This window comes from Triticum aestivum, chromosome 5B (assembly GCF_018294505.1).
Source record: "Triticum aestivum cultivar Chinese Spring chromosome 5B, IWGSC CS RefSeq v2.1, whole genome shotgun sequence".
NCBI classification, from domain to species: Eukaryota; Viridiplantae; Streptophyta; class Magnoliopsida; order Poales; family Poaceae; genus Triticum; species Triticum aestivum.
In genome coordinates, this window is record NC_057807.1 from 217,049,177 (window position 1) to 217,077,068 (window position 27,892).

The 27,892-nt window shown below is 44.2% G+C and overlaps 1 long non-coding RNA gene across 1 annotated transcript; it reads left to right on the top strand.

Moving 5' to 3' along the window:
- Positions 1-9,455: 9,455 nt before the first annotated feature.
- Positions 9,456-11,086, top strand: LOC123115906 (uncharacterized). Its single transcript, XR_006456822.1, has 3 exons — positions 9,456-9,821; positions 9,909-10,114; positions 11,027-11,086. It is a non-coding gene; the product is annotated as an uncharacterized lncRNA (long non-coding RNA).
- The last annotated feature ends 16,806 nt before the right edge of the window (positions 11,087-27,892 follow it).

Sequence of the window (27,892 nt, forward strand, 5' to 3'; positions counted from 1 at the left end):
CAAAACTTTTATGCTGGATTGAATTTTGCATCTAGAAATATTTAGATTCCACCGTGGGTGGTACTTTTATGGAAATCACATTAGGAGAATCTACTAAACTCCTAGATAATATTATGGCAAATTACTCTCAATTGCATACCGAAAGATCTTCTACTCGTAAAAAAGTGCATGCTATTGAAGAAATTAATACTTTGAGTGGAAAGATGGATGAACTTATGAAATTGATTCCTAGCAAGAGTGCTCCTATTGATCCTAATGATATGCCTTTGTCTACTTTGATTGAGAATAATAATGAATCTATGGATGTGAATTTTGTTGGTAGGAACAATTTTGGTAATAACACGTAGAGAGACAATTTTAATCCTAGGCCGCTTCCTAGTAATTCCACTAATAGTTATGGTAGTTCCTACAAAAAATTCCTATGGAAATTATAATAAGATACCCTATGATCTTGAGAATAATATTAAATATTTTATTAACTCCCAAAAGATTTTCAATGCTATGGTAGAAGAAAAATTGCTTAAGATTGATGATGTGGCTAGAAACATTGATAGAACTAGATAATACCCCGCACGTTGAAGAGGAAATTTGTAGTATTTATAGGAGAAGGATTTATGGAGAGAGAAATAATAACTATTAAAAGAAATATAAATATTTGTTTTTTAACCTTGGATGGAATGATGTGAAAAGTCTGGAAAGTTGGTATACATATTTGGTTGATTAGAATTCACCTTCTCATCATAATTCAAGATAATATAACTTAGTTGTCTATTATCCAAAGGTGAAAAAATAGCATGGTTCCTGAGTAACAGCATATATGCTCCATTTACATCTTATTTAATATGGTGTCAAGCAACATAGTACAATTAGACCGATGGATACAAAAGGGGTCATACTTGATTCTCTCTATGAGGATAGACCCTTTAGGCTTGGATGTCATCAATACCAGAACAACCAGAAAACTAATGTTCTTACATTTTTCAAGTGAAGCCATAGGTTTGAAGAGATCATATCTAAGTACTTAGCCTTAGAGAAGATTGTTTGATTGTAGTTTCACAAACTAAACACTGGTTACTACTCTAGCATCTATCTCCAAACCGGAAACACATCAGCACCCTTATTTGCTTATTTATGATCACACTTGTACATCTTGCCCCTGGGAGGGAGGCGTAGTCAGGTTGAGCATTTAGTTGAACAAACACCAAAACCATTAGAAACCTCTAAATTATAATGTATCACAAATTTGATGGAACAAAAAATACACCTTCAAAAAATTGGAAATACATTATTCTAGTATGGGCTATACTATTACATATCAGAAGGGAATATCTAGCAAGAGAAAAGACACCTTAAGGATATGACTGGGATTCCCTCAAAAAAAGGACATGATTGGGAGTATGAAACCATGCGACATTCGAATTCATATTTACTTAGCATGGGCGAATTGCATAAATGAAAAAAGACACAACAATGGCAGTAGCAATACTAATCTCTTTAGCAAATTTTATGAAAAAATACCAGTTTGTTATGCAGAAGTGTGAGTGATAGAGACATGTACCTGGAGTAAACATTTCCGTGGTTGTGTCACCTTGATACGATGCAAATAGTTAATTTAAAACTCACTTTCCCACATGACAAATATTATATGCATATCATTATTTAATAAAATTACAAATATATATTTTCCATCATTCTGGTTTAGTATATGGAGATTTTTCTTGAAACCCACGCCACACTTGAAGCCACCGATTGATTGGCATGTAAACTCACATTCTATAAGAATTATTAAACAAAAGCACGAACGCGGGAGGAGCATCGTGATAGCTGGAAAGTGGAAATAGGCCATTCCATAAGAAAGAGGATGGAAGCATACCAAGCTAGATATAGTGGATATTATATAAAATATAATTTTGTTGCATTGAACTATAGTAAAAATCATGTAGGAATATATTATGTTTTTTATGAACAAGCATGTTCCAGAAATTGTGAATTACGTGCTAACCTTATTCTTGAGAAAATCTGGATCTCGAGGCTAACCTTGATGCACATTGAACTTCTTTCTACAAAACAGGTAAATCATCAAGCAACTTTATTGAGTGAAACGAATTAAGAAACCCTAAAAATTCTTGCATGGAACTAATTAAACTCCACAAGGTCAACGATTATCTTACTATAGGAAATTGTCATACTCGATAAGAGTAGACATTGCGAAATGCTAAATGCATTTTGTACTCGTTATGTCCTAGAGGAGTAATCTTGTATGATCAATTTGAAAGGAGAAACTAACTGTAATGATAGAGCTCCTTGCCTCCTTCTTTTGGATGCAATACACGTGATTTGTTAATGGAACCTCCGAAATCCCTAGCAGCTAACAAACAAAACCTTAGTTTTGAACCTGGCAGTACAAGAGCGACAATGTCAGTCACACAATGGTATCACTAGGGGATTGGATTGATCTCAAGCCATTCACACTGGAATAATATGACCGGACAACAAAATACTTGAAAATGAATTGCACTATGCCATATTCTCTTATTCTATCGAACAATCAAAGGAAAGTAATAAAAATTAAATAAAAATCATACTATACATACTTGCGTGAGAGAGAGAGAGGGAGAGAGAGAATTATAGTTGCACGTGTTAAATGGTAAATTTCATCTACTTATTCCTTCAGAAAAATAAAGAAAATGAACAAAGAGGAATTGTTCACCATCTAGCTCTTCCGATCAAAACCAACCGGATCAGAGAGATCATCATGATCCGTCGGATGTGGACACATTCTTGCGGATTGTGCTTTGGATAGAGAGGAATCATAGGTGAGAAAAACTTGCGGAACTTGCGGCCATAGAGGAGATGCCTGGAGACAGAGCAGGGATGTTCTTTAGAAAAGGCTTCCTACAACACCCAAATCAGAGCATCCAATGATGAGGACATCAATACCATTGTTACACCGCAACCCCTGCTACTATACATACTGGACCAATTACTAGAGCTCGTGCACGCCAATTAAATTACCAGGTACTCTCGTTTCTTGGTAATGATGCTAATGTTCATGAGAATATGATGTTGCCTAAATTGGATACATTTGTTTTGCTTACAAATGAAGGGCCTAGCTTGGAGAATGATGAACATAGGAGCAAGAACAAGCATGGAGATGATGGCATGCGCAAGGGAAACAAGAATGAAGTTTCAAGTGATGATTTCAGGACTTTTGGAGCCACCGTAATGAGTGCATGAAGGCTTGGACGCAATATACAAGATGCCACTTCACAAATTTCGTCCAGAGGATATTTGTAACATCCCAAAATTTTCCAAATTTTGGAATGTTAATAATAAGATATTATTGAGTGAATTGCTATGATTTTCATGGGAAATTAAAACCTTTTGATTCTTGTTTCAAATATTTCAACCAATTGCTTTTCTTTTGGACACATATGAAATATTTTGAAACCACAAATAAAAATGGAGTGAGAATAAAATGACTTTCTCAAAATGTGGTGGAAGAATATTTTATGTGAAGTTCTTTGAATTTTTAGTTCCATCTGAACTTGGATCTTAATTGGAGTTTTAGTACCATTAAATATTTCCAAATTATTCAAACAAAAATTTAATGAGAGGAGATAATATGACTTCTCCAATGATATATTTGGAAATGTTTAAAACTGCACAATTATCATTTTGGGAGCTTGCAAAAACTCTAAATTGAATTTTTGAGTAATTCAATTATGTCCATAGAGCATTGATAGTAATTTGTGCTAAAAAATGAATTTGATTAAATTCTGAAACTAATTTTCGTGGACTCTAAATAATATTGACACTAATTTAAACATTTTTATTATTTGTCTTAAGTAAGCTGTTTATGCACGCACTTATGTATGTAATTATAAATAAATTGTAATTCCTAAACTCTAGCTTTGACCCACCCCATTTTTCTCTTTCTAAATCTCGCACGGGAGCGAGGCAACAGCACAGCACAACCATCTTGTTTTTTTCCTTGCCTTTTCCGTTGGGCAAATTCCTCCCACTAAGGCCCATGATAATTTTTTCCTCAGCCCAACTCCACGCAACACCTTCCTCCTCCTCTGTATGTTCATGTGGAGCAGGCAGAACAGAAACAACCATGGCGTTCTCCTCTTCCTCCCCTCCTCCAAATAGTTTTTTATAAAATTATAAAATCTCACTTTTGGGTAAACTACAATTTAATTTTGATTTAAATACGAATTTGAGTAATTTTGCTATATCTTTTATTCTGTAAATCATATAAAAGTATTTTATATATTAAAGTTGGACCTTAGGACCTAACCTTTTTGTTAGAACTCATTGCATAAATTTTTAGCAATGTTTAGTTGATGTTTTAACATCAACATCTTAGTTTGACCTCCTTTGATGATTGTTTAATAACTTCGTTAAAATAAATTTTTTCTATAGGTTAAATCTCTTAGATTGATCCGCAGGGAACCTCTCTGATCATTTTGTATCACCACAAAACTTTGAAATTACAAGATTACAAATTTAATTCTTTATCTTGAAACGCATGCCATACCCACTTCCATTTAGCCATGTCAAATATTCCGAACAATCCATTATGAAATTGTCGTAGAATCTTGCCTCACAACCCTCATTCTATCAAACCATGATCTTCACTTTGTACCAATTTGATATGACCCCGAAATATGATTTATGTCATATTTTCAATCAAGCCAACTTGGTCATATCTCAACCCTACCACGTCATAGTAACTAGCTTAGTAATAGTAAAAACTAAATAATTTGTATTATGAATTTGGATCTTCATTTGCAATTGTTGTGTGTTGAATTATTTTCTTGTATCGTTAGATATATCATAAGGTGAAGGAGAGACGACTCGAAGTAGAATATATCAACTTCAAGAATCGGGTAAGTTGCAAATTGATCATACCCTGACCTATATTTTCATACTATGCATATCTATTTAACTTTTAACACTATGCATGTTTCATAAAAGTTTTGCAAAGTATTATTTTTATCTAGAGCCATAAAAAATCACCACCATGCTTGGCCGCGCTTGCACAAATGGGTGGGTTGAAAATCAAACAAGTTTTGAACAAAACTAAACTTGCCCCCTTTTGGGGCAATGTTTTGTGAAAACTTTTGAAAGACAAAAACTATATATTATTTTTTACTTCTACTCCCTGGGTGGAATGGTATGACGGGAGCGTCTACAAGTGATTGCGCCCATTAGGGTCTTGCAGTGAATGCGCTCGACTGGGGTCTTGCACACAGGTTTTTGGTGGGGACCGTCATCCAGGGGACTGAGATCTTCCAAGTACAGTTTGATGTAGCTTCCAGTACAGCCACATGCTATTATGGCTCTGGCTTAGCTTTTCCTTATCGGGGAATCCTTTATTCAGGTACGACCATCGAAGAGGGGTTTTAATTGCCAAGGGAGCGGGTTGTGCTAGAACTAAATAAAGGGGGCCGTTTGGAAAAGCTTCGTCACAATCTCCTCCCGGTCACACACCCAAGTGGTGTCACGACGCAAAGGGTTGATTGTGTCATGTGAGAAACGTGTATGACCTCTGCAGAGGGTTAAACCTAATCGATTAGCCGTGGCCCCGGTTCTGGGCAATTTTGAACAACTGAAGTCTTAGACTGAAGAAGAATCTCCCCTCTCTTTTCTAAAAATCTATTTTAAGGGTTAAAGTTGAGGAATGAGCATAGTGAATGTGTCTCACTTCAACCTTATGTATGTTTTAAAACTATTTTGGAGAATGAGCACCAGTGCGTATATCCAAGTGTCTCACTCCTACTTTATACTAAAAACTATTTTTATTTCAAAAGAAGTTCACAAAATTTAGTATAGGAGAAAATTGGCTTTATGCAAATGAAACCTCCATCAATACTTACACTGCATATATATTCTGTTAAACTTTCCTTTACAACTTGCGAGTACATTCCATATACTCACCTGCACCTGTCATGTGCAGATCTTGACAGATTAAAAGATGATAGGGTCATGTTCCACACTCAACGAGCCCAGTGGCGTTGATGGAGCCCTAACTTAGCGACTATGTATTATTCCGCTGTATTATGTGCCAGCATTGAGCTGTGCCAATGGTATGTATTTGTTTAATTCTGGATGTACCGTTGTAGTAAAATGATGTATGTTTTACTGATATTCATTTTTGTTACTGTGTGTGCTAGCTATGATCCAGGGATAGCACAGTAAGCACAGAGACTTGGATTTTACCCAATCCGGGTCGTGACAAAATGGTATCAGAGCATACATTGACTGTAGGACGTGACCCTAGAAAATGGTTTAGAAATAGGAAAACTTTGATAGGAACAACTTATATTTTCAATAGCACCGACAAGTATTCTCGTATCCTCTTCTTTTCTTTATTAAGCTCTCGTCTGCTCTCAAAAAACTTCGATGATCAACCTCCGAGACTCCAATGACTTTGACAATGATATTTGGTATGGATTTTCAAGAGCCTAAAGGTTACTTCATGGAATTGATGCGAAGCGAAGGAGTCTTCGGTACTGAAGTTTATGTCCAAGACGTTTCAGAAGAACTGAAGACACTTAAGACTAAGATGGATGTGAAGAAGCTGAAGATTACCACTACCAAAGGAATATCCCACATAATTCAAATGGTATCTAAGCCCACCATGAGAGTTGTGAAATAAATTAAAGAGTGCGAGTAGTGTACCCGACCATGCCAACTCATGTGGATGAAGGTACCATAGGAATTGTTTGTTTGAAATCTATGAGTGAAATTGGAGTTTTTGGTGGAGTTCTTCGCCATTGATTTGATGTTATTGTCATTTGAATTGTGTGATTTAAGATTATGCATTATTAGGATATGAACTCCGTAGGTTTGTATTATTTATTCAACCTTGAGAGGTGCAAGTTACGGATGATTCACAGAAGACCTTTATACGGGTGAAACGTCACGCACGGAAGACTTTCAAGAACGAAAGGATTGAAGACTTCATGACAAAACCATAGTAAACAAGCCTATTATAATCGTTAGAAAATGATGAGATATGAGTTGCTCAATGATTGATTGTACGTGTATTCTTCCTCCTTGCTATCTAAAACCCTATCTCATCTCTGACCAAACCTTAAACCCCATAGGTGGACGAAACTATGTTGATGGGACAAGTGACACATTTAGAAGCAGAAGAGTGTATTCAGAATATGGAAAGAATAATGAAAGACGGCAAGGTAAAACAAAAGAAGAAGGTGAACTATTCTTCACGATATTTCATTTGAGAGGCTAACACATGGTGGAAGATGCGTATAGCCATCGATAAAACACAAAAGGAAATCACTTGGGAACAGTTCAAGGAATCTCTGCTTCAATCTTTTCTTGCCATACGAATTCAAAGAAAGCAAATGAAGATGTGAGGAAATTATGTTATTTTATGGATGCAAGTGTAATACAACTGTGTAGGATCACCGCCACCCAAAAGCGTTTTAGTACTTTGAAGGTGAAGACCTCTTAAACAGGAGTGAGGAAGACCGAGTGTTAGAATACGCGATTTACTTATCTGCATATGAGGTAATGATTTGAGTACAGGATGGATTGGCCCCCATATCGGAGACTCTTATTATATATTTTGTATGTTCGATTGGTAAATCGGAGAGACTTTAAACCCTAGAAGAGTGTCGTTGCGCAAGCCTAAAACCATAGAATGGTAAGACATATCTTCTATATCTAAATAGCTAGCCCCCACTACTAGATTTCTCTACACATGCGTGCTTCCACATCACCTCAATTATTTACAGCCTTCCGATCAAAATTGTGTGGCATCAAGGAGTCATGCATGTGTTCATAAGTTACTTTTTGCATTAATGTAAATTATACCATCTCATTGGTCATGCATGTCCTTTTTCCCAACGCATGCATGCATTTTTGCGTTAACCTATCAACTCAAACAACGCCACTTCATCAATCATGTCTTCTTTTTGTGGGGATTCTTTTTTCTCTTTTATACATCATTTTGTCACACACACTTCTTTTATGTTTTATCATTTTAAATATGTAAAACTCTTACGTTTGTTTCCATTGGTTTTAGGCACTTATTTATGCATTGGTTTTAACATGGTTCCCGCAGCAACGCGCGAGATAGGCACCCATGCCTAACGTAATGGTATGGTAAGGAAGGAACATGAAGGAGTTATATCAGAAGCTTTTGATCACCATGAGAGTATCGGTAGTAGTTTTGGTGTCTATGGATTATGAGAAAGACTTTTCTTTTGAGGAAATCCCAATTCTAAACCACAGAAACTCGAGGAAGAACCATCATGGAATTAAGAAACTATGGAACCCTCACAAGTTTGTTTTTAAGGGTGGTAGTTTTCGAACACCCTAGAATGATAAATGGGTCATACGACAGATCGGTGAAGACACAAGAATGGTGCCAAGAATCTCAAACATAGGAATGCTAACTAGAAGGCAAGACTTCTATATAACAGAAGATGTTCCCTCAAGACAATAAGCAAAAGGGATAAACCACAAACTTGCAGCTGCTATGACCAAACCCCGGGGAAGTAAACCAAGGAACCCAAACCCAAACCTATTTCTTGCTAGCCTCTGCAAATCTCGAGGACGAGATTTCTTTTAAGGGTGGTAGTTTGTAACATCCCAAAAATTTCCAAATTTTGGAATGTTAATAATAAGATATTATTGAGTGAATTGGTATGATTTTCATGGGAAATTAAAACCTTTTGATTCTTGTTTCAAATATTTCAGCCAATTGCTTTTCTTTTGGACACCTATGAAATATTTTGAAACCACAAATAAAAATGGAATGAGAATAAAATGACTTTCTCAAAATGTGGTGGAATAATATTTTATGTGAAGTTCTTTGAATTTTTAGTTCCATCTGAACTTGGATCTTAATTGGAGTTTTAGTGCCATTAAATATTTCCAAATTATTCAAACAAAAATTTAATAAGAGGAGATAATATGACTTCTCCAGTGATATATTTGGAAATGTTTAAAACTGCACAATTATCATTTTGGGAGCTTGGAAAAACTCTAAATTGAATTTTTGAATAATTCAATTATGTCCATAAAGCATTGATAGTTGTTTGTGCTAAAAAAATGTATTTGATTAAATTCTGAAACTAATTTTCTTGGACTCTAAATAATATTGACACTAATGTAAACATTTTTATTATTTGTCTTAAGTAAGCTGTTTATGCACGTACTTATGTATGTAATTATAAATAAATTGTAATTCCTAAACTCTAGCTTTGACCCACCCCATTTTTCTCTTTCTAAATCTCGCACGGGAGCGAGGCAACAGCACAGCACAGCCATCTTGTTTTTTTTTCCTTGCCTTTTCCTGTTGGGCCAATTTCTCCCACTAAGGCCGATGATAATTTTTTCCTCAGCCCAACTCCACGCAACACCTTCTTCCTCCTCTGTACTCTCATCTGGTGCACGCATAACAGAAACAGCCATGGCCTTCTCCTCTTCCTCACCTCCTCCCACTTAATTCCTTGCCCGTTTCACTCCGGGGTAAACACGAAAATTATGGAGAGCGTTATAAATAACCCATTCAGGGAATTAGAACCCAACATTATTGCTTTAAATCGTCGAATTGATCCATGAAACGTACACACACAAACAGCCATAATGGCCATGTTGAGCTCCCTTGATCTCCCCGGACCGGCTCCCACTGCCACTATAAATAGACCGCGAGGAGAGCCCTCAGCCCTAACACCTTCCAGACCCAAAAGCCTTCTTCCTCTCGCCTCAAAACCGGAGAATTTGTCGCCGGACCCGAGCTTCGTTGTCGCCGTCCGTTGACGTTCCCGTCGGCTCCGGTGAAGCTCAGGACCCCTCGTCTCTTCCTTTCTCTATGTATCTCCCTTGCACACCTCGCTGACCCCTTTTCCCCCTCAATTCTCCAGCCAGGGCGCACGAACGACGGCACCCGACCTCCACCATCGTTCTGCCTGCAGCCGCTGCCCACGCCCTACGGTGGACGAGATCGACAGGGCCAATAGCCTATCGTCTTCCTCTCATCTTCAGGAACGGCGACGTGAACCCCCTCGTGCACGAGCGAGCCACGCGCCGCCGCCCCGACCAACTCCGGCGACCGGACCACCTCTCCCCGGTGAGTATTCCTCTCCTTTTGATCGTTCGATCCATCAGGCAACAGGCCGCTCTCTCTGTTCAGTTAAAAAAAATGAATCGGTACAAACATCACACATAGCATCTCCTGTAAATCCCGTAATTGTATTTTTCAGAAAAATACCCAAACTTCGGAAATTGCTATCTCCCAAACCGTATGTCCGATTTCAACAAATAAGATATCCCCAGATTCATTGTAACCTATAGTTTTTTATAAAATTATAAAATCTCACTTTTGGGAAAACTAAAATTTAATTTTGATTTAAATACGAATTTGAGTAATTTTGCTATATCTTTTATTCTGTAAATCATATAAAAGTATTTTATATATTAAAGTTGGACCTTAGGACCTGACCTTTGTGTTAGAACTCATTGCATGAATTTTTAGCAAAGTTTAGTTGATGTTTTAACATCAACATCTTAGTTTGACCTTCTTTGATGATCGTTTAATAACTTCGTTAAAATTTGTCTATAGGTTCAATCTCTTAGATTGATCCATAGGGAACCTCTCTGATCATTTTGTATCACCACAAAACTTTGAAGTTATAAGATTACAAATTTAATTCTTTATCTTGAAACGCATGCCATATCCACTTCCGTTTAACCATATCAAATATTCCGAACAACCCATTATGAAATTGTCGTAGAATCTTGCCTCACAACCCTCATCCTATCAAACCATGATCTTCACTTTGTACCAATTTGATCCGACCCCGAAATATGATTTATGTCATATTTTCAATCAAGCCAACTTGGTCATACGTCAACCCTACCACGACATAGTAACTAGCTTAGTACTAGTAAAAACTTAATAATTTGTATTGTGAATTTGTATCTTTTATGTAGATCTTCATTTGCAATTGTTGTGTCTTGAATTATTTTCTTGTATCGTTAGATATATCATAAGGTGAAGGAGAGACGACTCGAAGTAGAATATATCAACTTCAAGAATCAGGCAAGTTGCAAATTGATCATGCCCTGACCTATATTTTCATACTATGCATATCTCTTTAATTTTTAACACTATGCATGTCTCATAAATTTTTTGCAAAGTATTATTTTTATCTAGGGCCATAAAGAATCACCACCATGCTTGGCCACGCTTGCACAAATGGGTGGGTTGAAAATCAAACAAGTTTTGAACAAATAAACTTGCCCTCTTTTGGGGCAATGTTTTGTGAAAACTTTTGAAAGACAAAAACTATATATTATTTTTACTTCTACTCCCCGGGCGGAATGGTATGATGGGAGCGTCTACAAGTGATTGCGCCCATCAGGGTCTTGCAGTGAATGCGCCCGACTGGGGTCTTGCACACAGGTTTTTGGTAGGGACCGTCATCCAGGGGACGGAGATCTTCCAAGTATAGTTTGATGTAGCTTCCAGTACAGCCACATGTTATTATGGCTCTGGCTTAGCTTTTCCTTATCGGGAAACCCTTTATTCAGGTACGACCATCGAAGAGGGGTTTTAATTGTCAAGGGAGCGGGTTGTGCTAGAACTAAATAAAGCGGACCATTTGGAAAAGCTTCGTCACAATCTCCTCTCGGTCACACACCCAAGGGGTGTCACGACGCAAAGGGTTTATTATGTCATGTGAGGAACGTGTACGACTTCTGCAAAGGGTTAAACCTAATCGATTAGCCGTGTCCCTGGTTACGGGCAATTTTGAGCATCTGAAGACTTGGACTGAAGAAGAATCTCCCCTCTCTTTTCTAAAAATCTATTTTAAGGGTTAAAGTTGAGGAATGAGCACAGTGAATGTGTCTCACTTCAAACTTATGTATGTTTTAAAACTATTTTGGAGAATGAGCACTGGTGCGTATATTCAAGTGTCTCACTCCTATTTTATACTAAAAACTATTTTTATTTCAAAAGAAGTTCACAAAATTTAGTATAGGAGAATATTGGTTTTACGCAAATGAAAGCTCCATTGTACTTACCCTGCATATATATTCTGTTAAACTTTGCGATTATATTCCACGTACTCACCTGCACCTGTAATGTGCAGATCTTGACAGATTAAAACACGATAGGGTTATGTTCTACACTCAACGAGCCCAGTGGCGTTGATGGAGCCCTAACTTAGCAACTATGTATTATTCCGCTGTATTATGTGCCAGCATTGAGCTGTGCCAATGGTATGTATTTGTTTAATTCTGGATGTACCCTTGTAGTAAAATGATGTATGTTTTATTGATATTCATTTTGTTACTGTGTGTGCTAGCTATGATCCAGGGATAGCACAGTAAGCACAAAGACTTGGATTTTATCAAATCCGGGTCGTGACACTATTATAGGTGCTGCGTCACCTTATTATTGGGCCAGGCTCATGTAATTTCGAAATATAGAAGTATAGGCTATTTGTAGAGTTCGTATATGTAGGAAAAATAGAGTGGGTTGGTTTCGGACCTCTCCTACAAGGGGCCACGAAATCCCCCCCTCTTCCTCCTTATATACAGCCCTTAGGGCATCGCTTAGACTTTCGGTTTTGTTTAGATTAAAAGTTCGTCATAGCTGCAACTTCGCGTACTTCGTTTGTGTTCAACGACCAGACTAAGACGTCATAGAACCCCACTTGATCAATAAAGCTTTCCTCTTTTATTCACAATATCCAGATTGCAATTGTCGGGGGAAACTGATCCACGAACACCTATGGGACCGGCGGACCGAGCCCCTTTTCGGTTCGGCGGGGGGCGGAGATCGCACGAAGAGCGGATCGAGGCGAAGCACACGAGCAGTTTACCCAGCTTCGGAGCTCTCCGGAGAGATAACACTCCTACTGCTGCATGTCTGAGTGTATTGAGTTCTTGTTTGGGAGCGTTGAGTGCTATAGTACACACTAGCTGCTAACGAGACCGAGCGTGAGTGTTTTTCTGCCTTCGAACCCCCCTCTACGTTGCGCATGGGCCTCCTTTTATATGCTAAAGGGGTCACCGACAGGTGGCAACATAGACAAGGGTAAAAATGGAAAAGGAATTGCGGTTGGTACAACTACATGTACAGTGTATCATACCTAACCCTGATAGCAGGGGACAAAGGCATTAAATGCCCGTCTGCGTCGCCCAAATAGTGCAAAAAGGGACCGTCAGGGACGCCACCGCCTGCCACGATGGTAATCTTGTCAGCGTCGCTTGCCACCGCGCACCGCTGGCTGCACAGCCTCTTGCCACGCGCGCCTGGAAAGGTCCCAGGGCGACACGTTGGTGGATGTGCTGGAGCGCGGGTATAGAGTGGTAGCTTGCCGCGGCAAGCGCCTTGCCGCGGTCGTTGTCTTGTCGCTGCCGGAAGCTTGTCGCTCACCGGGCCTCGCCGGGACGCGTGGCACATCGCGGCAAGTTCCTTGAGATGCCTTGGTTGGCCTTCCCGGCAAGCTCCTCTTGCCGGGGTCTCGTCTCCTTGGCTTGAATACTTTGTGCTTGAATGGCTCCAAAGGAATCACGGAGGACCTTGGCGGTCACCCGGCAAGCCTTGCCGCGGGGTGCTGCGACTGCCCGTGCACAAGTTCGGGATACTAGGGTACCCCTACTCTAGTACACCGACAGGAGCCCCCGGGCCTGGGCCACACACGGTGCTGAGCGCTGTTGGGCCAGGCCCAAAACAGGGCACGGGCACGCGCGGCCTGGGTTACGCCGTATCTCACTCTGTATCCACCGCGCCCTCCTCGAACGGCACGTGTCGAATGCGGCGTCGTGGGAGAGATCGTGGGTGGTTTCTTTATTCGGAAAGACGGAACGTCCGCCCCCTCCCTTTTTATAAATAGGGGAAACAGGGGCAGTTCGCCCATCTCGCCGGTTGCTACTCCAATCTCAAAAACCTCCGATGAGCACCTCCAACCCAGTGCCAAGCTCAGCTTGTTCTTCAAAGGCGTGGCGACGGCCCTCCAGCGACTCCGGGAGAAGATCCCAAAGCAGCTGGCCGACGAGTCGCGCAAGATCTGCGCGGGAGCTCTTCAAAAGGTGCTGGTGAAGGTGGCCTTCCGCAACCCAGGCCTCAACCTCACCAACGTCCTCAGGACCTTGCCGCCGGATGCTGATCTGGAAGCGCTCAAGACCCTTGTCGCACCCATTGTGGACAAGGTGAGCGGGATCAAGAGGGTTGAGGGCGATCACGTAGATTAGGCCGCCCGTTTTCTCTTTTTCTTGTCGCTGCTGGTCATGTTATGAGAACAATCTGTTAGAGCTGCGACGAGCTATCCTGTAATATGACTCTATTTCGGGTAGCGATTGCTATGTTATTTCCTTTACTTGATTCCTTCCTTTGTATGTTTTTGCCCTATGCTTTTAGGGAACTTGTCGGCGCAGGCACCTTAGCCGCGAGCGCTGAGTGCGGGACGTCAGCAGCCTGCTGGCGGTGCCGCTACCGACAAGAAACCTTGTCGCAACTAGTCGCAACTCACTTAAGTTGTTGAGCGGACTTGAAACTAAGTAAGGGCGCAACTAGCTACGAGTTGGTTCCTCCGCGCACAGGTTTTCCATACAAAGCACGGTCGTTCGAGGAAGATAACTTAAAAAAAATTTAAAACTGATTGCTCAAACTTTAGCAACTTAGCTTTTCTGTCGTTTGCTTCCCGGTAAGGCGAAACTTCCTCGAACGACGCTTGGTCCACACCATTATCTTCTCCTTTCCCCCCGGCAAACTTGTGGGCGAGGGAACCTTCCTTTCTTTGAGAAAGAGAAAGAAGAGAAAATAAAGATATGGAGCCTTACGGCTCGTTATTGCTTACCGGGGGTAGGCGCTGCACAAAGTGTCAGATAACACATGCAAAAAAGTAGAAAGCATGAAATTGACAAGATGTGCGGAGCACATGAGCTTTACTTATGCACGGGGTCTGCGCCCGGCTTCGTATAAAGGATTACATGCAACATCGGCAAGACTTGTACAAAAGGTGGAACCGCGCCCTACGGGTAAAACTTACGAAGATGCTCAATGTTCCAGGAGTTGCTCACCGGAATGCCATCTTCGGCCTCAAGGCGGACAGCGCCAGGCCTAGTGACTCGTTTCACCCGGTAAGGGCCTTCCCACTTCGGCGTCAACTTCTTGGAATTCTTGGCGGACTGAACGCGCCGAAGAACAAGGTCGCCTTCCTCGAGACTTCTGGCATTAACTTTGCGGCTATGGTAGCGGCGCAAAGCTTGCTGGTATCGAGCAGCTCGTACAGCAGCCTGAAGACGGTCCTCCTCAAGGAGCAGCGCGTCATCTTGTCGCAGCTGCTCTTGCTCAAGCTCATCATAAGCGAGCACTCGAGGTGACCCGTATACGAGTTCCATGGGGAGAACTGCCTCTGCTCCATAGACTAGAGCAAAAGGTGTCTGGCCAGTGGCTCGATTTGGCGTCGTCCTGATCGACCAAAGAACCACCGGCAGCTCCTCAATCCAGTTCTTTCCGCACTTGCGCAGCCTGTCGAAAGTCCTGGTCTTGAGCCCGCGCAGCACTTCAGCATTCGCCCTCTCCGCTTGACCGTTGCTTCTCGGATGAGCAACAGAAGCGAAGCAGACCTTGGCGTCAAGATCTTGGACATACTGCATGAAGGTGCGGCTCGTGAATTGCGTGCCGTTGTCGGTGATGATCCTGTTAGGGATCCCGAAGCGGCAAACAATCGACCTGAAGAACTTGACTGCTGACTGTGCTGTCACCTTCCTCACTGCTTCCACTTCCGGCCACTTTGTGAACTTGTCGATTGCAACGTACAAGTACTCAAAGCCCCCGACAGCTCGGGGAAAGGGGCCGAGGATGTCGAGCCCCCAGACCGAAAATGGCCAGGATAAAGGGATCGTCTGGAGAGCTTGAGCTGGCTGGTGTATCTGCTTGGAATGGAACTGGCACGCTTCACACTTGGTTACTTGTGCAGTTGCATCCTGGAGGGCTGTCGGCCAAAAGAAACCTTGCCGGAACGCTTTGCCGGCAAGTGCTCTTGCGCCAATGTGGTGACCACATATGCCTCCATGTATCTCTGCCAACAGCTTTTGTCCGTCTTCCCGGTGAATACACTTCAATTTCACACCGTTGAGTCTTCTTCTGTACAGTGTGTTGTCGACAAACTGGTACATACTTGACTGCCGGGCTACTCTTTCCGCTTCTTCTTGCTCTTCGGGAAGTTCTCCTGTCTTAAGGAAACGGACAATCTGCTGTGCCCATGCTGGAGCTTGCGGCTCGACAACAAGGACTAAAGGCACATCTGCTGCTGCGGGAACATCCGCTTCTACGGCGAGAACCTGCGGCTCAGCCGGAGCTTGACGTTCCCCGACAAGCTTGCCGGAGCAAAACTTGTCGGGAGCGTCTGCTTCAACGGAACAAACCCTAGGGCTTGCCGGAGCAGACTGCTCCTCAACACTCTTGGTGTTGATCTTGGGGACCTTCTTGGCGGCGGCTTCGGGGAGCTCTGCCGGAAAATAGTCACCAGAAATCAACTTCCTCTTCTTGCTCCGTCCAGTTGATGGCGTTACAGACGGTTGAGTCAGTTTGAGCACAAAGATCCCTGGTTCCACAGGTAACTTAAGTGCGGCGCACTTTGATAGGCCATCGGCAATGTCGTTCTGAGCTCTTGGAACATGGTCCATCTGTAGGCCATCAAAGTGCTCTTCTAGCTTTCTCACTTCATCAACGTAAGCTTCCATCAACGGACTCTGATAATTCTTGTTCACTTGGCGGACGACAAGCTGTGAGTCACCCCTGACAATGAGCTGCTTGATCCCAAGGTCTGCTGCGATCCTGAGACCGGCAAGCAAACCTTCATACTCTGCGGTATTGTTCATTGCTTGCTCCTTGGGAAAGTGCATCTGGACTACGTACTTGAGGTGCTCTCCGGTGGGTGCAACAAGTAGCACGCCCGCACCGGTGCCTTGCAGCGAGAAGGCACCATCAAAGTACATCATCCACTCTTTGCTTGCTTCCTTGACGGGGATACTCATTTCTGGAATTTCTTCGTCTTGTGTTGGCGTCCACTCTGCTATGAACTTTGCCAATGCTCTGCTTTGGATAGTTGAAGTGCTCTCAAACTTGAGGCCAAAGCTTGACAGTTTCAGTGCCCACTCGACAATCCTGCCTGTTGCTTCTGGATTTTGAAGTATCCTCTTCAGCGGAAAACGAGTGATGATTGTGATCTCATGCGCCTGGAAGTAATGGCGCAGCTTTCTCGAGGCCATGAGAAGGCCGAAAAGCAATTTCTGCACACCAGAGTACCTTGACCTAGCCCCCTACAGAAGGGAACTGACAAAGTAAACTGGGCGCTGCACCATTCTCTTCTGCATCTCCTCACGCACCTGCGCAGATCCATCTTTGTCGGGACCAGAGCTTGTCGGTGAAGTCCCTTGCTTGTCGCTGGATGCATCTGCCGTGGTTGCTGGCTCATCATCCGCCTCCCTCTCCGCCACTAACGCAACACTAACCACTTGATTGGTTGCCGCTATATATAGCAGCAACTTCTCTTGTGGCTTAGGTGCGACAAGTGTTGGAGTGGAGGACAGGTATCTCTTTAAGTCCTGCAGCGCAGCCTCCGCCTCTGGAGTTCATTTCATTGGACCTGCCTTTTTCAATATTTTGAAAAATGGCAGGGCGCGCTCAGCAGACCTAGAGATAAACCTGCTGAGAGCAGCCACGCAACCGGCAAGTCTTCGTACATCCTTGACGCGCTTTGGTGCTTCAATCTGCTCAATGGCCTTGATCTTGTCGGGATTGGCTTCAATTCCCTGCTGAGACACGAAGAACCCGAGAAGCTTGCCGGAGGGGACTCCAAACACACACTTCTCGGGGTTAAGCTTGAGGTTGATCTTGCGCAGATTTGCAAAGGTTTCGTCTAAATCTTGAATCAGAGTCGCCTTGTCCTTGCTCTTGACCACTATGTCATCCATGTAGGCTTCCACATTTATGTGTATTTATGGCTCAAAAGCGTCATGGACTACCCTTGCAAATGTTGAACCAGCATTCTTTAAACCGAAAGGCATCCGTACGAAACAGTATGTGCCACATGGGGTGATGAATGCGGTCTTCTCCTCATCCTCTTCTGCCATGAAGATCTGATGGTATCCTGAGTATGCATCAAGAAATGAAAGCAAGTCACATCCGGCCGTGGAGTCAACAATCTGGTCGATGCGCGGCAAGGGAAATGGGTCTTTGGGACAAACTTTATTGACATCGGTAAAGTCGATACAAAGCCTCCATTTCCCGTTTGCCTTGCTCACGACTACAGGATTGGCCAACTACGTAGGATGGAGCACTCCTCTGACAAGGCCTACTGCTTCCAATTTCTTGATTTCTTCTGCGATGAATTCTTGGCGCTCCACTGCCTGTTTCCTGACTTTCTGCTTGACGGGCCGCACATGAGGACAGATGGCAAGATCGTGCTCGATTACTTTCCTGGGAACACCGGGGATGTCAGACGGTTGCCACGCAAACACGTCGACGTTCGCCCGCAGGAAAGCAACGAGCGCGCTTTCCTATTTAGGGTCGAGAGTGGCACTGATGGTGAAGGTACCACCAGTGCCGTCCTCCTTGGCGGACACCTTCTTGGTCTCTGGTGGAGCTGCCATTGTCTTCTTACACTTGCCGGTGGAGCTCGATGGTGCGTCCTCGACAGTAGCGCAGCACTCCGAAGAGGTGCTCTTGCCGGAGTGGGCATCAGAACTCTTGCCGGACTTGGTCTTCTTCTTCCCCCCGGGAGCTTCAACGGCAAGTGACTTGCGATCTGTTGCGGCTGCTGCTTCCCGGTAGATCTTGTCGGCGCAGATAAGAGCATCCTTCTTGTCGCCAGGGACAGAGATGACACTTATCGGGCCTGGCATCTTCAGCATGTTGTATGCATATTGAGAGGTTGCCATGAATTTGGCGAGTGCTGGACGGCCGAGTATCCCGTTGTAAGGCAATGGAAAGTCAGCAACGTCAAAAGTGACCCTCTTAGTCCTGAAGTTCAACTCACTGCCAAATGTTACCGGCAACATGATCTTTCCCTTCAGCTTGCTCCTTCCCGAATTGATTCCTTGGAATGTGCCGGTCTCTTCGAGCTCGCTATCAGGGATCTGGAGTTTCTGGAGTACCGCGGAGGAGATCAGGTTCAAGCCGGCCCCGCCGTTAACTAGCATCTTAGTGACCTTGAGGTTGCGGATAGTTGGTGAAACCAACATCGGCAAGCACCCGACCGCAGTTATGCGATCAGGGTGGTCCTCAATATCAAAGATGATTGGCGTGCTGGACCATTTCAGAGGCTTGCGTGACTCGACGGGTGGTTCTGCCGCATTGACTTCCCGCACCCACTGCTTGAGCTGGCGGTGTGAAGTATGCAGAGAAGCACCGCCGTCAACGCACAGGACCTCTGTGGCTTTCTGGAACTCCTGCTCATCGGTCTCATCATCTTCCATATCGTCATCGTCGTCGTCATCTTCATCCTTGTCGCGGCCGCGGGGAGGTCTGTCTCCTTGCCGCTGCTTGGTCTTGCCGCGGCGTCCTCCTCGGCCGGGGCGTTTCTTGCCGGCTCCTCCAGCACCTTCCTGGGCCTTCTCCTTGTCGCGTCGCTCATATTCAGCCTTTTGCTGCTCGACAAGCTGCTCGACCTTCTTGCAGCTCTGGAGGTCATGGCCCTTGGTGCGGTGGATCTTGCAGTACTGCTTGTTGGTGCCGTCCTGCTTGTCGGCGACCGCCACAGCCTGGTAGTTGGTGCCTGCGGCAATCTCCTTGCCGGAGCTACCAGCTTTGGCTTTCTTGGTGCCACCTCCGTTGCCGGACTGCTCAACGACTAGCACATCTTTGCCTTTCTTCTTCCTGTTGTTCCGCCGCCGGTTTTTCTTTGCCGGGGCAGCATCCTCACTATCAGATCCTCCTGCTTCTGTATTCTCTCTGGGGAGTTTCCTCCCTTCCTCAGCACGTGCACACTTGTCGGCCATGGCATATAGCTCACTGACGTCTCTGATCTTGCACATCGCCATCTTCTCCCGCATCCTGCGGTTTCGCACGTTCTGATGGAACGCGCTGATTACCGCGGCAGGGTGGACATCTGGGATGTTGTGCTATACGTGGCTGAATCTTTGAACGTACTTGCGCAGGGGCTCTCCTTCCTTCTGGGCGAGCAGATGAAGGTCACTCTCTTGGCCATGAGGCTTGTGGCCGCCTGTAAAGGCGCCGACAAACTGATGGCATAGGTCTGCCCAGGAGGATATGGAGTTGTCCGGCAAGTGCATGAGCCAGGACCTGACATTGGGCTTGAGCACCAGCGGGAAGTAGTTGGCAAGGATCTTGTCGTCCCGCCCCCCGGCAGCTTGCACCGTGATGGTGTAGATGCTGAGGAACTCCGATGGATGCGACTTGCCGTCGTACTTCTCTGGTACATCTGGCTTGAAATTTTTCGTGCTGGGCCACTGGACTTGCCGCAGCTCATGAGTGAACGCAGGGCAACCTACCGCGTACGACAAGTCGCCTGGTTCCCCTGGTGCATGCATGTCGACAGAGGGCCCAGCGCGCTGGTCCGATTGACGCCGCGCTTCTCTTCGGCACTTGATGCGAGTACGAGCGTCTTCTTGCTGTCGTTCGTGAAGAACTTGGCGCTGATCGCGACGAGCTCGTGGATCCGATGATGCGGTGGAGTTGCTGTCGAGGTGGATCCGGCGAGTCGGCGATCTTGGCCTTCGGGGTGGAGAGTGCATGGTGGTTGCACCCCCACCGGTTTTGTCGCCATCGGCTCGTGCCTGGCAGTCCTGCCGTGGCAGCGATGTACTCGGCTGTCGTGGAGTGTCGCCGTTGGCGAAGCCGATGAGACTTTGAATGGTGGCCTTCCATTCGTCGATCTTGTCTGCCGTTGGAGGGTAATCCAGGAGCAGTTGAGCTCGCGCCAAAGCTTCTGCTGGAGTGGTGGGCGGCAGTGGCGAACGGTGTGAGGAGCGGGATATGCTCGGACTTCTAACTATGTTAGAAGGAGCAGTACCCCGTCCAGGCGACCGTGTCTCGCTCGTGCCAGCATGTTGGCGTGCATGCTTGTCTTGAGCACCCCGAGATCCACCGGCTCAATCTTGGTCCAACGAACGTATGGTACTGCGAATACCATGACGTTGTCGGTCCCGTGCCTCCTGAGATGGGCGCGGTGCATGTACGGACGCCGAGGTCTGTGCAGCCTTGTCCTTGGACCTGGCAGCACCGTGAGCTCCCTTGTCGATGCCCGTTCTTCCGCCGGCGTCTACCCCACCACCCGTTTGCTCCGGTGGTGGTGGGATCGACGTGGACGAAGCAGCTGCCTCCGAAGCCTTCTTCTTCGGTGGCATGTCGATGAAGAAGATGAAGATCTAGCTCGTGTGAACGCCGGATCAGGTTCACACAACCTCGACGCCCCCTACCTGGCGCGCCAAAGATGTCGGGGGAAACTGATCCACGAACACCTATGGGACCGGCGGACCGAGCCCCTTTTCAGTTCGGCGGGGGGCGGAGATCGCACGAAGAGCGGATCGAGGCGAAGCACACGAGCAGTTTACCCAGCTTCGGAGCTCTCCGGAGAGATAACACTCCTACTGCTGCATGTCTGAGTGTATTGAGTTCTTGTTCGGGAGCGCTGAGTGCTACAGTACACACTAGCTGCTAACGAGACCGAGCGTGAGTGTTTTTCTGCCTTCGAACCCCCCTCTACGTTGCGCATGGGCCTCCTTTTATATGCTAAAGGGGTCACCGACAGGTGGCAACATAGACAAGGGTAAAAATGGAAAAGGAATTGCGGTTGGTACAACTACCTGTACAATGTATCATACCTAACCCTGACGGCAGGGGACAAAGGCATTAAATGCCCGTCTGCGTCGCCCAAATAGTGCAAAAAGGGACCGTCAGGGACGCCACCGCTTGCCACGATGGTAATCTTGTCAGCGTCGCTTGCCACCGCGCACCGCTGGCTGCACAGCCTCTTGCCACGCACGCCTGGAAAGGTCCCAGGGCGACACGTTGGTGGATGTGCTGGAGCGCGGGTACAGAGTGGTAGCTTGCCGCGGCAAGCGCCTTGCCGCGGTCATTGTCTTGTCGCGTCCGGAAGCTTGTCGCTCACCGGGCCTCGCCGGGACGCGTGGCGCGTCGCGGCAAGTTCCTTGAGATGCCTTGGTTGGCCTTCCCGGCAAGCTCCTCTTGCCGGGTCTCGTCTCCTTGGCTTGAATACTTTGTTCTTGAATGGCTCCAAAGGAACCACGGAGGACCTTGGTGGTCACCCGGCAAGCCTTGCCACGGGGTGCTGCGACTGCCCGTGCACAAGTTCAGGATACTAGGGTAACCCTACTCTAGTACACCGACATCAATCTTAGTTTTTTGCTTGTTCTTCGTTTGCTTGCCGGAAATAGACCCTCGTGGTCAGGTTGATCGTGCTCCCGCATGGTCAATAACCTCTCGGAGTTGGTTTAGCGATTGCTAAGGCGCGACGTCCTTGCACGTTCGTAGTCGGATCGTCAAAATCTACTCATCCAAAAATGATATCCAGCATCTCATTGAAAGACGGGACACCTTTGCCTCTATCGAGTGGTATCAGATTTTCAGGTTGCTCGGTGAGATTTTACAGTTTTTCGTAGTTTAGATCAAGTCTGTTTCTTCATACCTATAGTCCACGAAAAAGCCAAAAAAAAATTAGGGTTTGTTCATCCTATCTGAACCAATCTGAGCCTTTGCATAATCTTTTCTGTATTTGCTTTGTTGAATTTGCGGTTGCATCGTCATGTCAAGTTGCTGGTCTTAGCATCTAGTCCTTTAGAGTTTTGAGTTCTGTTCACATGTTGTCATGTCGCCGCTGCCATATATCACCACCGCATCATCATCATTGCTGCTGCCATATACCACCACCGCACCAACTTCATCGCCGCTGCCATATACCACCACCACATATTCACCGCCAATTCGAGTCCATATACGCCACCACATATCCGCCGCCATCACGCCAATCCGAGTCCACCTGCAACATATATCCGCCACCAGTCCAAGTGCCACCGGATTCATCTTTGCCGCTAGTCCGGGTTCCACCAGATTCATCTCCGCCACCAGTCCTAGTCCGAGTCCATTATTTTGTTACTCTGTTTTGGATTTCGAGATCATGCCATACTCCGAGTCGTGACAGAGTAGGACTCTCGAACTTTCGTGCTACCCACAGTAAAAAAATAATTCCAGTTTAAAAAACTCTCGAACTTTCGTGCTACCCGCAGTAAAAAAATAATTCCAGTTTTAAAAAATAAGTCTCGAAAATTCTGGCTAGGCAGTTTTTAGACCATTTGTAGACTTTTTCGAGAAAAAATTGTTGCGGAGCAAAAAAAGAGGGAAAAAGTGCAAAAAAAGGAAAAACATTCAGAGTGTGCTCCTCCCTTTTTTACGTGCAGCGCCGTGATTTTGTTAGTGTTCTAGGCTCGCGTCTCTAGCATGATCTAGCCTAGGACCAGCACTGTACCGTCGTTGAGCATTTATTCAACTTTGCATCTCTGAATTGATTATTGCTGATCCTTTTTGCTACCATATTATAAGCCTTCCCAGCTCCACATACATCTACGTCGTGCGTTCGACTCTCCCTGGTAATCGCTCTATCCAAGCTTTGAGAGTTTTGACTACAACGGTTGCCGATCACTGCCTGCTGCGGGGTAAGAACTGGTAAGAATTTGAGATTTGCTTGACAGATTTGTGACACCCACCACCACCACTTGTTAGTAGTCTGTAGGATCATATTCTTATGTGTTTTTATTGCTGCTAACCATGACAGGATCACAAGCCGATGAGATTGACTGGGAGAACTTGACGAACAAGGAGCTTCATGATAAGTTTCAGCAAATGATGAGTGGACAGGTGGAAGATGTGCTAAACAGATTTGAAGAGGCCACGAAGAAGATAGACGGCATTGAGAAGGCGTTCGAAACAAAGCTCGATAACAAGTTTAATGAATTGCTCGTGCGTCTTCCACAACCACCGCCCGTTGCACCTGTCGCACCTCTACAACAACAACAATAAGAACAACAACGCCTTCCAAATCAAGTGGGACGAGCAGTGCGCGTTCCCCTTGAGCTTGGTCCAAATTCTGGTGCCGTTGTACCTACTGTTGATGCTTCTGTAGCTCCTGCTGCTACTGCAAAGGAGGAGGACCAGTCCGAGGATGAGGTTGATCAAAATCATAACTACGTGCAACCACTAGCACCACCACCACCAGGTCGTCCTCATGCATATCATCGCAATGGTAGGGCTGCACCACCACCTGAGGTACGAGATCATGACCATTTTCCTAAACTACAATTGAATATTCCACCATTTGAGGGTAGATATGTTCCTGATATATATCTTACTTGGGAGTTAGAAACTGAACGACATTTTACATGTTTACAATATCCTGAGGAGAGATGTGTTCCTGCAGCTATTTGTGCTTTCACTAGTTTTGCATGTGTTTGGTGGTCTGAACATTGTAGATTATATCCTATTCCATCTACTTGGGCTACTTTTAAAACTGCTATGCGTACTCGTTGGGTTCCACCATATTATCAACGTGAATTGCTTCAAAAACTACAGCGTTTAAGACAAGGAATTTTTTTGTAGAAGAATATTATCAAGAATTACAAACTGGTATGATTAGATGTGGTATTGTTGAGGAGAATGAAGCTATGCTTACACGTTTTATGGGTGGATTAAATAAAGAGATTTAGACCATTCTAGAGTATAAGGAGTATAATAATATCACTCGTTTATTCCATCTTTCTTGTAAAGCTGAACGTGAAGTGCAGGATCGATAGGCATTGGCGCGAGCTAACTTTTCTACAGGTCGACCTTCATCATGGACACCGCGTGCATCCTCTACTTCCACTGCACCAGCACCTCCATCAGGTGCCACCTCCAGCCGTGATACAAGAAAGCAGGCACAACCACCACTATCTGCCAAGAGCACACCCGTCGGGCCTGCACAGAGCTCTTTTTCTTCCATGGCATCAACAGGGCACACAAGTGATATTATTTGTCATCGTTGTAAGGGAAGAGGACATTATGCGCGAGAATGCAAATGCCAGCGTGTGATGATTGCTACTGAGGATGGTGGGTATGAGTCCGCTAGTGACTATGATGAGGAGACTTTGGCTCTTATTACAAGTGAAGAACACGGTGGAGATGATTCTGATCATGAGATGCAATACATGGCTCCTGAAGACACTGACAACGCTGACAGGTATGAATGTTTAGTTTCTCAACGTGTTTTGAGTGTGCAGGTTACACAAGCTGAGCAAAATCAGAGGCATAATTTGTTCCATACAAAGGGAGTTGTGAAGGAACGTTATGTTCGCGTCATCATAGATGGAGGGAGCTGCAACAACTTGGCTAGCATGGAGATGGTGGAGAAGCTATCTCTCACCACAAGACCACATCCACATTCTTACTACATCTAATGGTTCAACAACAGCGGCAAGGTTAAGGTAACATGTATTGTTCGTGTGCATTTTAGTATCTCTACATATGCTGATATGTTAATTGTGATGTGGTACCTATGCAAGCATGTTCCTTATTACTTGGTAGACCATGGCAATTTGATAAAAATTTTGTACACCATGGTAGAAGTAATCAGTATACTCTTGTTCATAAGGATAAAAATATTACTTTGCTTCCTATGACTCCTGATTCCATTTTGAAAGATGATATTAATAGAGCTAGTAAAGCAAAACAAGAGAAAAATAAGAGTGAAAATCAGATTGTGGCAAAAGAATTTGAGCAACAAATGAAGCCTAATAATAAACCATCTAGTGTTGCTTCTCAAATTAAATTGATAAGTGCATTTTACTTGCCACCAAATTTGATATTGATGAGCTAGATTTCAGCAAATATGTTTGCTATGCTTTTGTGTGCAAAGAGGCATTATTTTCATTCGAGGACGTGCCTTCCTCTTTGCCTCCTGCTGTCACTAACATTTTGCAGGAGTTCGCTAACGTCCTTCCACAAGACGTGCCACCGGGATTACCTCCCATTCGAGGGATTGAACATCAGATTGACTTAATTCCTGGTGCATCATTACCCAATCATGCACCATACCGTACCAATCCAGAGGAGACGAAGGAGATTATGCGTCAAGTACAGGAGCTGCTCGACAAAGGTTATATACGCGAATCCCTTAGTCCTTGTGTTGTTCCTATCATTTTAGTGCCGAAAAAGTATGGTACTTCGCGTATGTGCATTGATTGTAGAGGCATTAATAATATTACTATTCATTATCGTCCTCCTATTCCTAGGCTAGATGATATGCTTGATGAATTGAGTGGCTCTACAATATTCTCCAAAGTTGAATTGCATAGTGGATACCATCAAATTCGTATGAAATTGGGAGATGAATGGAAAACAACATTTCAGACTAAGTTTGGATTATATGAGTGGTTAGTCATGCCTTTTGGGTTAACTAATGCACCTAGTACTTTCATGAGATTAATGAACGAAGTTTTACGTGCTTTCATTGGACGATTTGTGGTAGTTTACTTTGATGACATATTGATTTATAGCAGATCTTTGGAGGAACATTTGGAACATTTACATGTTGTTTTTATTGCTCTATGTGATGCACATTTGTTTGGTAACCTTGGGAAGTGCACCTTTTGCACTGACCGGGTGTATTTTCTTGGCTATGTTGTTACTCCACAGGGAATTGAAGTTGATAAAGCCAAGATTGAAGCTATTGAGAGTTGGCCGTAGCCCAAAACGGTCACACAAGTGAGGAGTTTTCTTGGCCTCGCTAGATTCTATAGGCGTTTTGTCAGAGATTTTAGCACCATTGCTGCACCTCTCAATGAGCTTACAAAGAAGGATGTGCCTTTTGTTTGGGGTACCGCATAAGAAAAAACCTTCATGGTGTTGAAAGATAAGTTGACACATGCTCCTTTACTCCAACTTCCTGATTTTAATAAGACATTTGAGCATGAATGTGATGCTAGTGGAACTAGATTAGGAGGTGTGTTATTACAAGATGGCAAACCTGTTGCATATTTTCTGGAAAATTGAGTGGGCCTAGTCTGAATTATTCTACTTATGATAAATAATTATGTGCTCTTGTTCGGACTTTAGAAACATGGCAACATTATTTTTGGCCTAAAGAATTTGTTATACATTCTGATCATGAATCTTTGAAATATATTAAAAGTCAAGCTAAACTAAATCATAGACATGCTAAATGGGTTGAATTCATTGAGACTTTCCCTTTTGTCATTAAACACAAGAAGGGTAAAGAAAATGTTATTGCTGATGCATTGTCTCATCGTTATACTATGCTTTCACAACTTGACTTTAAAATATTCGGTTTGGAGACCATCAAAGATCAATATGTGCATGATGCTGAATTTAAAGATGTATTGCAGAATTGTAAAGAAGGGAGAACATGGAACAAGTTCGTCGTTAATGATGGATTTGTGTTTCGTGCTAACAAGCTATGCATTCCAGCTAGCTTCGTTCGTCTTTTGTTGTTGCAGGAGGCGCATGGAGGAGGATTAATGGGACATTTTGGCGTGAAGAAGACAGAGGATGTACTTGCTACACATTTCTTTTGGCCAAAGATGAGATAGGATGTTGAGTTTTGTTGCTCGCTGCACTACATGTCAAAAAGCTAAGTCACGACTCAATCCTCATGGTTTATATATGCCTTTGCATGTACCTAGTGTTCCTTGGGAGGATATATCTATGGACTTTGTTTTAGGTTTACCTCGAACATAGAAGGGGAGTGATAGTATATTTGTTGTCGTGGATAGAAAATGACACATTTTATACCATGTCATAAAAGCGATGATGCTACTAATGTTGCTGATTTGTTCTTTCGTAAAATTATTCGCTTGC